General features: G+C 40.4%; 1 pseudogene; it reads left to right on the forward strand.

Moving 5' to 3' along the window:
* The first annotated feature begins 16,012 nt into the window (after nucleotides 1-16,012).
* The window catches only part of LOC147890371 (putative oxidoreductase At4g09670 pseudogene), a 31,131-nt pseudogene continuing 29,181 nt past the window's right edge, over nucleotides 16,013-17,962 (forward strand).

Genomic DNA, 17,962 nt, shown 5'->3' on the forward strand with positions numbered 1-17,962 from the left:
CCCAAAAATGGCCTCGAATCGAAAAAATAATGCATATACTACCCTCTCACCATACCAAGAAGGGTGTCCCAATCTGAGACAGTGCACTCTTGCACTTGCCGGTTGTGCTACCTGTAGAGATTTGCTCTCAAACTCGAAAAAAAAAGGAAACCAACACTAATCCTCTTACTAGGACACCGCAAACTTGGTTTGCTTTCTTGAGCTCCTTACCACAAACCGAGCTCTAATACCATGTGAAGAGAGTGGGAGAGAAGGAAGGAGTCTCACTTGTAGCTTTCTCACATACACAATGGGGGAATATACACAAAGGTGGAGGCTGAAAACAGTTTTTCTCTTCTTAGTTGTGAGAGCGAAAAGAACTCTAAGTACAAAAGAATAGGTGAACCCTATATGTGGGTCTTAAACCAAAATCAACTAACTAAGGTGGCATACTAACTGAGCCACTAACTAGAGTACATAAAGATAGCTATCATCTAGCTATTATTCATGGGCGGTGTACCAACCGCATATGTAGCTAACAAGTCGATGACATAAATGCACATCGGTCACCCTGGCATATTAGGAGTGGAGCTTGATATCTCAACAAAACTTGCATCTTCTCTAGCCCTAGGTTATTTGTAGGATTTTTCTCCATTCTTGACATGCCATCCACGTCCTTTTTCCATGAAAAGAAAATGGACAAACAACTACCATGATAGAAAATTCCCACCATTAAACTTTACAATAGATGTGTTTAGCAAATTAGACTTTGATGGGGACTTCAATAAATTCTTGATGATAGCTACTAGTGATAGTATATGACATACTCGAGGATAGAATACTTTGATACCAACCTTTGGTTTTCAAGACATTAAACAACTTGCTCACAATTTTAGAAGGATGCACACATGAAGAGAACTGAGAGAAATAATTTACACCAAAATCCCACTGAATTGCAAAGGACTAGTATCCTCCATGCATCCCAATGGGGCTTGTTGTGGAGGTTTACAAAGCACGTGATATATAAGCTATGATGCCACAAAGGCTCTCTACAAATACTCAATAGCCAAGTTGCATAAAATTCTCAATGATAGCTAGTGATAGTAGATCACATGCTCGAGGAAAGACTGCTTTGATACCAACTGTTGGTATTCAAAAGACATAAAATAACTTGCTCACAACTTTAAAAGGATGCACACATGAAGAGAACTAAGAGAAATAATTGACACGAAAATCCCACTATATTGCAAAGGACTAGTAACCTCCATGCATCCCTCTGGGGCTTGATGTGGAGGTTTACAAAGAACATGATATATAAGCTGTGAAGCCACAAAGGCTCTCTACAAAGACTCAATAGCCTGAGAGTACTCTCAATGGAAGCAGAATGGAAGAGGGTGTGTGAGAGAGAGGGAGAGCCAAAAGAGAGCTACACAAGTTTTGGTGACAATGAAGGCAATCATGATGTCGAAGCCACATAATCTGCAGACATTCTACCCGCAAGGCAATGGACAATCAGAACGAATGAATCGAATCTTAAAACATCTCTTGATCAAATCAATTGAGTTAAAACAATCCAACCCTACAAAGCAATTAGGCACTTGGATTGTGAAAATGAAACGAAAGAGCATATGGCTCCTCCGTACGAATGCTGTGAAAACAGAGCGCATGTGGTAGAATACACACACATAGCATCCAGTCTAAGGAATGAGAACGTTCAATACCTGTAGGGAGAAATTTAGATTCTCTACCATGCTCTCCAGGTGCTAAGGAACCTCCATCGGGCAATTGTGTGGTGGGAATTGTGAAGTACTTCAAGTGATCATTGAGAATGTGCGGGAACTAATCCGAGATTTGCAGCAGAGGAGGCAAGGAATCATTGAGGGAGAAATCATGGATGGAAATGTCGGGGAGCATTGAGGCTAGCGCAGACAATTCAATCTATAGATTGAAAGGAGAAGGATTCGAGCAATCTCACAAAATGTTCATGGAGATAGGGGTAGCGGATGTCAGACACAGAGGAAACGGAGTCATCTCCTCAATGTATCAGTCGTTTGTATTTTACAAGGTCCTGTGGAAGGGGTTGTATTGATACAAATGAAGAAGGTCTTGACGAGATGGTTGAAATGGCAGAAGAGGTAGGAGAACCATCCAAAATCCAGCTAGAGGTGGATAAAACTGCTCCGAGTTCGAAGGATGAAGATTGGGTTCTCGATAACACAGCGTCGGCCCCTCCACTAGTTCCAACGGAAGTTTAGAATACCAGGATGCAGTTAATGCAAAAAATCTTACGTGGTCTCCATCAACCTTCATTCGGGCAACTTATGGGTACCATGCAGCATTTGGGTTGTATGTAGGGGCACATAGGCAGTTGTTTGACCCACTCCTAAGCAAACCCTGCCCAAGGAGAGTAAACCAGCGGTTCCAATCAACCCAACAATCAACATCTAGAACCCTAGAGTCTGTTTTGTTAAATTCAGTGGCAAGACAAAACAAGACCCTAATAGTCACATTGGGCAATTTGAGACCCCAAGTGGTTTCGAAGGTCAGCTTGATGATGCAGTCAAGAAGGAACAATTGGCAACCACCTTGGTGGGCAAGGCCATGAGTTGGTTCGTTCAATATGGTATGAATCACTTTCAGGATTATGATGCTTTAAAGCAAGCTTTTCTATCAAGGTTCAGACAGGAGAAAATGCCAGAAGCAATACTCAAGAAGCTCCAACAATTGAAACAAAAGGATCTGTTAGTAGAAGACTATGCCAAGAAGTTCCAAAATTTGAACCAGAGGCTAGCCACCGCTCAAAGACCGACTGCAATTGGGGGATTATTTCTGTAAGGGGTTAAATAAGGAATTGAGAAGTGCTGTTGTGGGAAGGGATACATTGGTAAGAGCCAACGACTTTGACAACATGGTAGCAACCACACAGCGTGCAGAATGGAGATTTGGCATGACCAAAAGAAAGTCAAAGAAGGGTAAAAAGAAGGATGCAGGGGATTCAGATTCAGACACAGATTCGGACGAAGACTCTGACAATGAGGACGATTCAGATGCTTCGGATGATGAGGACATGAAGTCCAAGAGAAAAAGAAAGGAATCCAAGAAGGGAAAGTCCAAGGGGAGTTCCAAGTCAAAGAAAAAGGCAAAAGCTTCCTCAGGGGATGAGAAGTTAGAGAAAAAGATCAAAAAGCATTTGAAAAGTATGGGGCTATCAAAGCCGGTTCATCTAAGAAAGCTCAATGTGAGTTTTGTTTCAAACAAAATCACGACAGTGCCAATTGCTAGTACAATCCGAATTATAGGGGGCAGTTGCCTCCACATATGCAAGCTGCTAGAGTAGCAACACAACCACTTGTAGCCAATCAAGTAGGGGTGAATGATAATGCTAACTAGACGAGGAGACCACCATATCAGAATTGGGGAAATAATCCTCGACAAGCCAATACAAGTAATGATGCACAAAACTACACATATTGTGGAAAAGCTGGACACGAGCAAGTTCCAGGATGTGAACTCTAGTGTAAACACCACAATGAGAGGGGCATCCCGATTGTTTAGTACCAAACTCGATCACAAATGCAAAATCTGCCTCGTCCGGCCCAAGCCAATGTTGTGATCATATAACTTGAGCAAAATGGGGTAGAGGAAGGACCTGTGATGGTGAAGTAGACAATAGCACAAGAGAAGAATGTTATTGAGCCGGTATTGGTCGTTTTATGTGATTGTTCAAGGTGCAAATAGGAGAGTGACATGTCTGAGGGACAAAATGATCCTACAGGACCGGCTGTAACAAGGTCTAAGGGACCAATATCGAAGGAAGAGAAAGTGCCAATGGTAGACAAATGCAAGCACCCAATTGATTGGGATGAGCAAAAGAAAGTTTGACATGAGGTTCTTCAAGCTATGGATAAGGTAAATGCAGACAAAAAGGTTAAGTGGGCATTGAAAGACACCACACAACCTATACCTGTCGAAGTAAAGATTGATGAAGCATTACAACCAGCAGAGAAAAGAGTCTAGCCTTAATGTGCAAAGCTAGCAGTGATTGAGGAGGAACCAAAGGAAGATCAGGGTGACAGCAAAGGGAGCATAATACAACTTGAGGAATCCGATATGCAAGATGAAGGCCAGATTGTAAGCATTCCAAAAAAGAAAGGGGCTTGCAAAGAGGCCCAGTCGGGGACCAACGTACTTAAAGAACTAGAAAATGCGATTACAGGGGAACAAGAGGAATTGTTTCATAGCTTGCTCAAGGCTAAGATCAATATCACATTGGACCAGCTTATTAATCTGGTACCAAAATTCAAAACACAATTGTTGACCTAAGTTGTCCATGCGGAGCCTAATGGATCAGGCAAAAATGGAAGAGGGAGAGTCTTTGAAAGTTGACCCAGCTGTTAATGTAGCACAAATTGAGGATGTGGACTATACTATACCACTTATTTAGGTGGAATATAAGGCACAGATGATACCAGAGGTCCTATTAGATGGAGGGTTGGGTGTGAACATTTTGTCCGAAGACCTTTACAGGAAATTCTGTCTCAATGAATTAGAACCAGCCCCTTTTCAGGTGAAGATGGTAGACCAAAGGAGGGTCCAACCTCTAGGAATTCTGAGGAATCAGTAGATTAGAGTTTGTGGATTGATGTTTATGGTCAGCTTTGTTGTCCTTAGATTGGAGGGAGATGAGCAATCTTATTCTATGCTCCTTGGTAGGCCGTGGTTTTGGGTAGACAAGATAAAACAAGATTGGGGGGCTGATAGGGTGACCATCAGGAAGGGAAAAAAGAAATTTAAAATGACAATGGTTCCAACAAGGAGCGTACTGAAAAGGGTTCAGCCCTTGGCAGCTGAAGCCATTAACATGGTGGCCGAAGTGGAAGATGATGAGGAGGAATGGCTCCTCAAAAGAAATCCATATCTTGTGCCAATTTTTAAAGTGGATGTGCTGAGTATTCTCGATCAATACAAGAGTCTTGAAGTATGCAGTTTTCTAGCAATGGAGATGTCTACAGTTCCAATTTTGGACAGTTCGAGTCCGAAGGAAGCCCAAGAAGAAGGTAAAGAAAAGAAGTCAGATGGAGTTTATGTAGACCAATGGGATGTTGATGATGAGGAGGAAGTATACATTAAAACAGATATTCAAGCAATCATTGAAGCTAAAACAACATTTGAGGATCACTTGAGGAGGATGATTTAACTGAGATGAACCTTGGAACAGAAATAAGATCCAAAGCTGGTGCATGTTAGTACTTTGTTACATAAGTTGTAGCACCTATTCTTAAACCACCTGATTGGAAGCTTCCATTTCACATTTTTGTAGATGCTTCAGATGTGGCTATTGGAGCCATGTTGATGCAATAATTTGTTAAAGGCTGGTTTCAGCCCATATACTATGCCAGCAAGAGATTGACAAAAGCAGAGAAAAATTATAGTGCGACTCAAAGAGAAGCATTGGGAATGGTATATGCTCTCCAAAAATTTCGACATTATATGCTGGGAAATAAAGTGGTGCTACATGTGGATCATCAGGCTCTCATTTATTTAGTGAACAAACCACAATTGTCTGGCTGACTAGCTAGATGGATATTATTGCTTCAAGAATATGATTATGACATTGTTCACACACCGGGTAAATAGCATGTTGTTGCAGATTATTTAAGCCGATTACTGAATGGTGAAGAACCTTTGGGAGTTCAAGATGATTTACCTGATGCGCATTTATTTTCTGTCAACACAGAGGAAGGGCAAGATTCGTATGATAGAATGCTATTGTTTTTGACAGATGGGGTGGTACCTCAATCATTGTCCCAAGACCAGAGAAAAAAATTTGTGCTACAGAGTAAACCATTTTTGGTGATAGCTAGAGTGTTGTACAGAAGAGGCATTGATCAAGTGATCCGGAGGTGTGTCCCAGATTATGAAAGAAAATCCGTTCTGATGGAAGCACATGTTGGAAGTTCGGGAGGTCACTATTTGGGTGACATTACTGGGAAAAAGATACTTCAGGCAGGTTTGTGGTGGCCTAAAGTCTTGAAGGACGCTCATGAATTTGCCAAGACTTGTTTACCTTGTCAGTGAGATGGAAGACCAACAGATGTAGATAGAATTCCACATCAACCTGTACTACCTTTAGGTCCTTTCCAGAAATGGGGACTTGATTTTATGGGTCCTATTAAACCTCCTGCCAGGTATACTAGAAAGAAGTATATTCTAGTGGCTAATGATTATTGTACAAAGTGGGTGGAGGCAATTACTTTGAGGGATAATACCGCTGCAAGCACAGCTAAGTTCCTCTATTATAATATTATGACTAGATTTGGCTGTCCAATTGAGATATTATCTGATAAAGGAGTTCATTTTATGAAATAAAGTGATGAAGAAGCTAACAAGCTTACATATGATTGTGCATAAGAAATCAACTACATATTATCCACAAGCTAATGGTCAAGCTGAAAATTCAAATAAGACATTCAAGAAAATCCTTAGTAGAACAGTTTCAAAGAATAGAACCGATTGGGACTAGAAGTTACATTTGGCGTTGTGGGCATTCCGGACAGCATACAAGGTAACTACTAGAATGACATCGTTTTGTTTGGTGTATGGGTGTGAAGCTATAGTCCCAATGGAGTTCATTGTACCAAGTCTTCGAATAGTGACTGAATGTAGATTATCTCTTGAGGAGTCAATTAATCATAGGATTCAACAATTGTTGAAGTTGGAAGAAGATCAGGTTGTTAGTTCATACATATCAAATGTGATCTAGAGGCAAAGGCAAGCATGGAATATCAAATTTAAGGTGTTCCAAAAGGGAGATCTAGTGTTGATGTTCAATTCTAAATTGGGCCCTCGTCTTGGCAAATTGAAGTTAAGATATGATGGTCCCTACAAGATTGTTGAGGTCTTGGGAGAGGGAACATTCAAATTAGAGGATATGTATGGGAATACAATTCCAAAACCAGTCAATGGGTATCGGTTAAAACCATATCATGCTCCAACACTTTCTTTGGAGGTTGCGGTAGAGGTCTCAGTGGAACAGAGTATGGTGGCAAGGTTGTATGCAGTGATTGTTTATAGGTCCAAAGATCCGAAGTTCCAAAGTGACGCGGGATCTGAATATGGAGTTCTGATGCATGTTTCGAAGTTTCAAAGTTCTGAGTGCATTAGTAGTATTGTCCGTACTATTGGCAATGTTTCAAGCATGCCGGTGGTGATTTTGCATGCCCAAGGCTAGAGACTGATGCGATGGTTTGATGATCTGTTACTATTTTATGTATTCAGTAAGCTAATTCGTTTATCGATTATCAATTGCGCTCTAATGATTAATATTGTGATCACACATAATACTAACTCGTTTGGAAGTCACCGATGGTGAGCGGTTGACGTCTGCATGAGCTGGGTCACCTGGTTGTAAAACAATAAGATTGGTGAGCAGAAGTCAAAATGTTTACATGCACTTCATTTCCACAATGATAGATCAGTCTGATGTGTATGTGTGTGTGTGTGTGTGTGTGAGAGAGAGAGAGAGAGAGAGAGAGAGAGAGAGAGAGAGAGAGAGAGAGAGAGAGAGAGAGAGAGAGAGAGAGAGAGAAAGATAGAGAGAGAGATGGTCAGTTCGTCGACTCAATTACTGTTGGTAACATCTTGTCACTATAAGAATTCACTTCAGTTCGAGTTGACATGTAGGGAGTTGAGCTATTTTTGTCCCTTACAGTATCAGCGTGTTGTGACTTCTGTTCAAAATATTTTTGAAGCTAATATCTGTTGGAGGATGTCCATTGTGGGTGCTGATCTTCACAATGAAGGGGAGCTACCAAGATCTTGTCCTGAGCTTGATTTGTTGTCGGCAGTAGCGAGTGACCAGATGACTCCAAAGTCGAAGGTGGCACTGGTGTGATGCAGTAAGCAGACGAAGACAGAGGTGAAGGTGCTGAAAGTTGACCTGCAAGATGTTTCAGAAGATGCAGAGATAGAATCTGATGAGTCACCAAAGAAGCAGCAAATGGTAGATAATCCGCCGATGTTTCAACAGTCTAAGGTATTTCTGAATCTGACATTGAACAAGGCATGGCTAAAGAAGATCAAACTATACGAGTTTGCATGTTTACCATGGGAATTGTAAAAGGATAACCCCCAAGTGTTAAGTCAGTTTCAAATTTTAAAGCGTACAGCACGGGAAATTTCTATGGGGGTCAGAATCACACCGGAGGCAGCAATTAAAGGATATTTCATATAAAACAGAGGTGGAAGGAGTGTTTATGTTAGCAGATACAGTGGAGAGTCTAAAGACTGAATTGGTGGTGATATCTCAAGGTGCTTGGGATAACTTAAAAGAAAGATTGTTTATTTTAGCTCAGCGGCCTTATGAAGCTTTTGCTTCAGAGGAGTATACAACATATATATTGAAAGATAAAGTTCAGGAACAGGAAAATCTGATTCAAGAGTTACAACAACTATTGCACTTTTAGGAGAAGTCTTAGACACCATCAGCAACAATTTAGAATCCTAAAATTTTTGTCTGTGTAAGTACCCGAAGACATGGCACCAGAAACAAGTAATCAACGAAGCGGTCAAGTGGAGCTGAAAGGAGAGTTTCAAGAGGATTTGGTGCAACCAAAAGCGATGCTTCAAGACTTTAAGGTTGTCTGGAGGAAATGAGGGTGCATTGTTGTTCACTAGTCGTTCTGAGGAGATGTTCAATACGGTAAAAAAGAAAGATGATGATGTAACAAGTATTGTTCCAAAGAAACTTGTGCAGAATATACAAGAGCAGTTTGAAGAACAAGTCGAAGACTAGTTCGAAGAGTAGTTCATAAGAGTTCAACATGAAGATCATAATGCTAATCATGAAGTGATTCCAACTAGTTCAATTTCATTAGATGATCATACTGGATCTACTATAGTAGATAAATAATTGGATTCGAGTCTCAATAGTTTTTGTGGGATAAAAATGATTGTTTCACCAGGTGTGCCAGTGTGGGCGGATATAGCCCGAACAAAATTATAAACTCTTTATCTTCAACAATAATATAGGATATATAAAAAACCTTAATAGGAGGTGGTTGTGCAATGATTGATGAGGCGAATATGCAAGTTAGTAAGAAACTGCCATATGTAGAAATTTAGATGTTCAGCTCATATATGTGTGGTGAAGGATTCCAAATGTGGATATGCTACTTCTTATCAAACTGTGTTTTGTCCAGTTCTATGTCTATTTTCTATATGTTGTAGCGAAAGAAACATTTATAATACAAGGAATATGCAGTTGCTTGACTTGATCAGATATCTATGTTGTAATGAATTATGAGTTGATATATCCTCTTTTGGAAGTTCTGACTGTATTCTAAATGATGCTATATTTCTACTAACAGGTCGAATTATGGATTTAATCTCTACCTGTTACATTAACGTTAGACAGAAACTTGCATGTTCGGTGGAGGAGTTTGTTGATGAAGGCATCGTAATGTACATCACAAAAAATATTTCATATATGAGCGCAAGGCATTCACTGGGAGTATTTGATTTCACCATCTTGGGGAGCAGTACCTGAAGGAAATCTTCGAGCCACAATGACGCATTCACACGGCAAGTCTCTCAATTAGGCTATGGGAAGAAGGCACATCATGCCTACCTAGTGACGGACTTCTTCACTCTAACCACCCAATAATATAACAATCATCTCTCCTTTCCTTGTGGGTACATGGCATCCTACACTTCATATGCTTGGCCTTGTAAATGCAATGTATAGCCCAAACCAACCCCATGAGGGTACTTCGTAGTTGCAGTTGCAGTGGTATCCAAAGTAGTTCTCAAGTGCCTCCTCCAAAAGGTTATGTTGTCTTGCGTGATGCCACCCAAGTTGCTGTACAAGTTCGTGTCCCCCATGTAGATAAGATTCTTAGCCATCATTTTCCAATCTTAGAATTTCACTATCAAAGCATTCTCTCGATATGATCCATGATGCTTGGGAAGAGGCCCATAGGAAAGTTCACTATTAATAGTTTGCAGTTTGTGATCCCATTTGCAAATACTACCTAGTTGGGAGGTTCTTCTCGTGCAGCTACTCATTATGAATAGCTTGCCGGTTGCACATGTTATTTTGTTTCCTTTTAGTATTATTGTGGTTGTGCTCTATTGTTCAATTTCTTGTTCTTATACATATGCTCACCTTGTAAATGCAATGTACAGTCTAAACCAACCCCATGAGGTTACTTCGATTGTAAACATTTTGATCTATGAAAATGTACATACAAAAGTTATGTGATACATTGCATCCCTATTTGTTGTGCATTCACACATATTCCCAATCTAAATATTAACAAAATCAATTTCTGTACTTAAGGACTTCAAGCTCGCATATGCAAGCAATTTTTTCAGCCAACACATATAGCATCCAAAAGCAATGCATTGTTAATACACACAAAAACAATTGTAAGGACATAACCTTGTCACTCTTCATGACATAAGACATAAAATCTTTGTCCTTCTCAATGGATTCCACAATTGATTGACTCATACAATGTCAAATGGAATAAAGAATTCAACAATAAAAAACCAAACAAAACCACCTTGCTCTCTTGTTTGATCTCTCTCTACCCAGCATACACCTACAACATAATGTTTGAGATGCTTCGAAGTAATGCCATTGACAATGGTTATGAACACATCGTTTCAAGAAAAACAAAAGTGCCGCACCAACATGAACTTCAAAATGTTACATTAGACAACAATACACTATCTGCGCTTCAGAATTCCACTTGCTACCCTCCCTTCTCAAGCAATGGAATTGAACAGCTTGAATTATGAACAAAAAAGGGTATTGTTAATAAATGAGTCAACTAATCCCACCACAATTATGCCACTCACATCGAAACCTGGAAAAAGACCATACAACATTTGGATAAGAGATGAAGAGTCGCATTCAATACATCTTCTGCAACAAAATGTGGATATAACGGCAAAAAGTATTGCTAACCTTTACAAAGAAAACAGCCATGCCACACTATCGAGGCAACATGTAATGAAATTTACAAACTAAAAGCCCCAACCTACCACTTCAGCAATGCAAATGGAACAGAATGCAACCTCGAAACCGAACAAGAATTGGGACTTCATGTCGCGACGAGCCTAATCAAATCACCTTGTGATGAGAGAGAGAGAGAGAGAGAGAGAGAGAGAGAGAGAGAGAGAGAGAGAGAGATTCTAGGGCATTTGTTGGGCTTCTCAAAAATAGAAAGAAGAGAAAAACACAGAGAAAATGGTGGAGATGACATGGTCCCAACCAATCACAAAAAAAGCAATGAAAAATTAAGGAACAAGTTGAACCACGTTCTAGTGGCGTGCCGTGAAGGGATTCTCAATAGGAAAGAGGAAAAGAAGGAGAAAAAGCTAGAATGACATTAGGTGGCTAAGAAAAAGGGGGGCCAAAATAGAAACAAGAGAGAAAGGGGGAAAAAAGGGTGGAGTCTCAATGAATCACAAAAAAGCTAGAAATATTTTTAAAATCAGTGAATTTTAGCTTCATATGGCCAAAAACGTCTTACCTTAAGGCAGGCCAAAAATGAATTTTCCCTTTACCAAGGCCTTCCATAGAGGGCAGGCCAAAAAGCTGTGAGCAAGCTTGTTCAGCTCGGTCCACGGGGACCAGCTTTAAAGGTTAAACATACTAGTTCTATACCTGTGCTTTGCATGGGCATTAAATGTGTGAGGGAATTCAAGCTGGTGATTTTGAAATCAGAGGGGGGCATGCCACTTGGAGGGCCTCATCTTGTGTTGAATCCTGACTGCACTCTCTCTGAGGTGGCTGACTAATAAGAGTACATGATCCTTTGGAAACTTTTTGAACGCTTTCCAGGCCCCCTCTCCCATCTAGACCACTAGATATAATGTGATGCTCCTAGTGATCTGCCATGCTCATCCAATATATGATGATTCCACATGATAGGCTGCATGTCTATCTCTTCGCGAGAGGAGGATGGAACTCTCTAAAGAGTGCCTTTGAAGTTGTCCAAGCTTTCAAAATGGTAGCTATGAGAGGAAAAGGGGGAGATTTGAGATGGACTGAAGTAAAGATCCATCTCGAATGATTCCCCTATAGCTTTAAGGTTCTAGCTAATAATGTACATCTTCAGCGTCTACAATCTTTGAGCACTTTGTATCTCTCAAATATGTCTAAAACCTTTGAATCAAGATTTCATTCTTACAACTTAAATCTTTGCAAAGATGTCGTTTTGGTGTAGAACGCATAAGCTTCAAGCTGCTTTGAGGTGAGTTAAGCCTTTATGACCAGTTTGCTCATAAATACCATAAATACTTGTGCTTTTGAGAGCTAATGGCATGTGTGCAACGTGAATGTTTGTACCTATGAATCAAGCCATACTTGGCACCATTCTTAACACAACCTACCATGTCTCTTCTTGGATTTGAGAGCATGATCGAAGAGCTTTCATCACCTTTTCCAATCTTAAACTCTAAACATTACACAAAGAAAATGCTTTAAACATATTGCTCTGATCAAACCCATATTCCATGAAGAATAGACTATTAGCAAGAATCATAATGTGTAAAATTTCTATCAATATTACCAATTTCAACAATTTAGTTTGCCCCCATTACTAAAAAATGCTCATACCCCATCTTTACATGCACCTTGAGCCGTTGTTTGGAGGGCAAGTTAGACAAATCCTTGATTGAGTTTTAGAGGATTGCAAGTTTGAGGAATTTTGACTAAGCTTTAGAGGATTTGAATGACAAATACACCACGATGATGAATAAACTAATAAATTCATGAGTTAATAATTTTGAGTTTGGCATTAAATGAATTGTTACATTTAAGGATTGAGTTTGAGGATTGCAAGTTCGAGGAATAATTTTGAGTTTGGCATTAAATGAATTGTTAAATTTAAGGATTGAGTTTTAGAGGATTGCAAGTTTGAGGAATTCCGACTAAGATTTAGAACACCATGATGATGAATAAATTAATAAATTCATGAGTTAATAATTTTGAGTTTGGCATTAAATGAATTGTTAAATTTAAGAATTAGCTTGAAAATCTAAATTAGAAAATTTTTGGAATTAAGTGAAATTGTTAACTTTAAGAATTAACTTGAGAAATGAAAAACAAATTCACGAAATAACACATGATGCCACACATCATCGCTTGACTTTTAACATGAACTAAGCAAAGAACTTTCCAATTTACAAGAATTCATGACACATGAGACTCAAGAACATTCCAATTTACAAGAATACATGAAACATGAGACTCAACTAAGTAGACTATTTACATCACATTCTACAATACATGGGTCAGCAATAGACCAAATGTGGACAAATACTCATTTGCAAGCGAGGTTTACCGGACAAATTTTGTTTACTAGAGTGACCATTCCCAAGCGTCTCTTGCCAATTAGAGAGGTCGTATTAACAAGTGTAACGACAAAACATAGAACAGAGTCATTTGCTAACTTTTTCACGCATAGAAAGTTCTCATGACACTTAACACTTAAAACACTCGATGGGAAGCTTGGCAACCGCGAGTGAAAATCCACTAAAAGTTGTGCTTCTTAATTCATACTCTTTTACAATGGAAAGCTTAGCACCCGCGAGTGAAAATCTACTGAAAGTTGTGCTTCTTTATTCATACTCTTTTACAATCTGCTCTCTCCCACCCATTACCGTTGGACTAAAGACACGCACTCATGAGATTGGTAATATTGATAGAAATTTTACACATTATGATTCTTGCTAATAGTCTATTCTTCATGGAATATGGGTTTGATCAGAGCAATATGTTTAAAGCATTTTCTTTGTGTAATGTTTGGAGTTTAAGATTGGAAAAGGTGATGAAAGCTCTTCGATCATGCTCTCAAATCCAAGAAGAGACATGGTAGGTTGTGTTAAGAATGGTGCCAAGTACGGCTTGATTCATAGGTACAAACATTCACGTTCCACACATGCCATTAGCTCTCAAAAGCACAAGTATTTATGGTATTTATGAGCAAACTGGTCATAAAGGCTTAACTCACCTCAAAGCAGCTTGAAGCTTATGCGTTCTACACCAAAACGACATCTTTGCAAAGATTTAAGTTGTAAGAATGAAATCTTGATTCAAAGGTTTTAGACATATTTGAGAGATACAAAGTGCTCAAAGATTGTAGACGCTGAAGATGTACATTATTAGCTAGAACCTTAAAGCTATAGGGGAATCGTTCGACATGGATCTTTACTTCAGTCCATCTCAAATATCCCCCTTTTCCTCTCATGGCTACCATTTTGAAAGCTTGGACAGCTTCAAAGGCACTCTTCAGAGAGTTCCATCCTCCTCTCACGAAGAGATAGACATGCAGCCTATCATGTGGAATCATCATATATTGGATGAGCATGGCAGATCACTAGGAGCGTCACATTATATCTAGTGGTCTAGATGGGAGAGGGGGCCTGGAAAGCCTTTAGAAAGTTTCCAGAGGATCATGTACTCTTATTAGTCAGCCACCTCAGAGAGAGTGCAGTCAGGATTCAACAGATAGATGCAGCTATAGCAGGGGAGTGGATGGATAGAGATGACATGCTGATCACAGAGTCTACTTGGTTGGGTGCTTTCATGAGGACGGGTATTTCTCTATAGATTATAGCCTTGCGGGATGCACAGGAGGATGCCCTTGTCTTTGAGATTTGGTCGAGAGGAAGACTTCCACAGATCTTCAGAGGATGTTTTTTTGGGTTGCCTTTCAGCCGGTCATGATTGCATGTTACATGGAGTGGGGGAAGGATTCACAATGGTATCTTGATCCTGATCCCGTTCTTCTGGCACTCGGGTCTTGGAGACTTTGGTTATATGGTGGTTCCCTCATTAGGTCCTTGCCGTGGGACCCAGGGAATGGAAAGGGCACCGAGAGAAGAGCACATCCCTTCCACAGACTGCCAACTGCAGTCTGTAAGTCTGCTCATGGCTGACCAAGGCAGCTTCTGTTGCCTATAAACAGGCCCTGCATACAGGCGCCTTTGCTGGCTCCTCTGCCCATGTGTAGCCAACCAATTCCAGGCTGTTTCCAACCTGTCACTTCATTCCAGGACCTGTAAGGGCCCTGCCAAGTAGATGCCCCTTGCTGGCTCCGCACCAGCTCCTCTGCCCTCTTGATGGGCCCACGGCTGGGCACCTTTCAGCGCCACAGCCAGCCCTAATGATGGGCATATTCACCGCCCTAATGCAGGACTGTAGGACAGCCAGCTGTGGTGGGTTGTGGCCCATGTGGCTGTCCTAGGAGGACGTACCCTTGCTGTCCATGTGGCAACCTCTCACTCCCCCTACATGTGCCCACGTGGCGCAGTCTACATGCAGCATCCTATAGGTGTTAAGCCCCATTGCACTCCTCATTTGGGGCTCACAAGTGGGGCATTGACCCTAGATTTCCAACACTAGAGACCCAACTACTTGCTACAAGGCCCCCCTAATGCAGGGACGAGGTCAGCATATATGGGGCCGGCCTAGCAAGGGTCATCCCCTTCAAAATTTGGTTGGCCAGGTTTGCTGGTTAGCCAACGCAAAAGGTAGTCCCTCTTGTGTGTGTGGGGGGATAGAGGTCCCCTAAGAATTTTGTATAACAGAGCATCATTGACTCACTTTCCTCATCCATCTACAGAAGTCTCAAATAGGCACACGGATGAGACGGCATACCAGCCACCATACAAGCCTTTGTCTATAGTTGCCTTGCATAATTTGTGCAGCCATCTAGGGTTGCAGGTAAGTTCTGTAGTTGGCTAGCATGTTTTGTACTTGAACATTCCACAAGTTTTTTTTTTTGTCCCAAGAAACATTCCACAAGTTGTGAAGCATGTTGTACATTTTGGTTTGTATAACTTGCTAAGTATTGTTCCAGATATGAGCATGTTCTATTATCTTTACTTTTGCACACCTGTGGAGCGAGCTCCAACTTCCGAGAGTAGCATGGACCTGGAAACCCGAAAATACTGCTCTGAGGGTAGTGAGTAAATGCTCAGATAATTCTAATTGTCCATTGGTGTTTGAAATGGCACACTTCAATAAGAGCACTTGAGCTGCAGACGTTGCATGGCTATTCATATCTCACATTTTTGTACTCCATGGTTTGCCAAAGAACATCATCTCAAATAGGTATCCCTCATGTGCTAGTCAGTTTTTTGGCTGTCTCTTTGAATATTTCGGCATAGCACGACTGTTCAAGAACCTAAAACAGAAACCATGTTCATGAAGACTAAACAAGTAACCAAGTTTTGAAAGAAATATCGTCTCTGTACATCCAGCCATGACTATCATCAACGGAAGATGCATACAACTACTCTTTCCACATTGCTATTGATGAAGATGACACTTCGATATGCTCAAACTACATAGTCTATGTGATGAAGATGATCCTCCTTTTTACAGTGAAGCTTCACCAGACTGTGTAAATAGACGCTACGTTCTGCAACATGAAGGTTGTAAAAGCTTCAGAAGTAGGAACAATACATAGCCTGTAGAAAGGATAAGGAGACCTGGAGGCTGTAATTGGAATATTTTGCACCATGTACTGGTTGCAAAAATTTGGCAACTTCTATATGGAATCACAGTGAGTCAAGAACCTGAAACAGAAACTTAATGCAATGAGTATATACTATTAGGAATGTGTGCGCTTTATTTACATAGATTGTGTTCAAGACTACGACCTTCATTGGCTTTGTACCTTTATACAGTTTAGGCTTGCAACTACATAATGTCTTATTTCTTTTGACAGGGCAAATGAATAGGAATAGTACTAGTTTGACATTTGAAAGTTTACTTGTTGCATGATTTGTCTGTCTCAGGTCATTCCAGCTCATTGACATCCCAGAAGAGGGTTAAGGAAGACGGAAGTCATGGGTGATGATGTTAGGTTTGGCATCCTGGGATGTGCTAATATTGCTAGGAAATTGTCAAGGGCGATTCTAATGACACCAGGTGTTTGTTTGTCTGCTATTGGGAGTCGATCTTTAGGAAAGGCACAAGGTTTTGCCAGGGCCAATGATTTCCCTCCTGAAGCAAAGGTTTATGGAAGTTGCCAAAGTGTGCTGGACGATGAAGCTGTCGATGCAGTTTACATTTCTCTTCCTACAGCTCTTCATCTAGAGTGGGTGCTAAAAGCTGCAGAAAGAAAGAAACATGTGCTACTAGAGAAGGCTCCTGCAATAACAACAGAGGATCTTGAGAAAATGATTTTGGCTTGCAAAAAGCATGGTGTACAATTGATGGATGGTACAATGTGGATACATCATCCCCGAGCTGCCAGAATGAAAGAAAATTTGAACAATCATTATTTGTTTGGAGAGCTTGTAGCGGTAGGTTTTTCCAAAATTGGTATCGCAGGATTATGCATTGAAACACTTATGTTGCTGAATCTTTACATTGTTAATTGAATTCGAATTTCTATTGCAAGCACACCCTTTTGCCTTTTGGGCAACCTATGTATGCACGGGGCATATATTTGTTTATGTGCAGCGACATGTGGCATTTCATTGACACCTTCAATTATGTGCATTTGTATTTTCAATTGAGATTACAATTGTCTGCACAACTGCAGCAACCTTGAAGGCTTAATTGAATAGTGTTCTGCAGTAATTACTTTTCAATGTCTGACCTATTGTCTATTCAAATAGTGAGTGTAATTTCTCATATGGTGTTTTTTTTTTTGTATAACCCCCGTTTTGCAATGTCAAATGACATCCTCAATGAAACCCCTTTCCCTAAGTTTAGCAGAGGCCAATGTGGTATTGTATCAGCCTATTTCCAAACACTATAGCTTCTATCATGTGAGAATGGAGATTTGAGCTTTCCTCATATGTTTTACGAGACTTTATTGGGATCATGGTTGACACATACGATCACGTTCGATGCGTACCGTTCGATATTAGTGCGGTACTAAACGAACTAAAAAATCTCAGGTGTACGTCCGATGGAACGGTCGATACAAAAAAAAAAGAGAGATATTTTAGA

This window comes from Dipteris shenzhenensis, chromosome 19 (genome assembly GCF_047967505.1).
Source record: "Dipteris shenzhenensis isolate YYH24624 ecotype China chromosome 19, Dip_SZ_1.0, whole genome shotgun sequence".
Lineage (NCBI taxonomy): Eukaryota > Viridiplantae > Streptophyta > Polypodiopsida > Gleicheniales > Dipteridaceae > Dipteris > Dipteris shenzhenensis.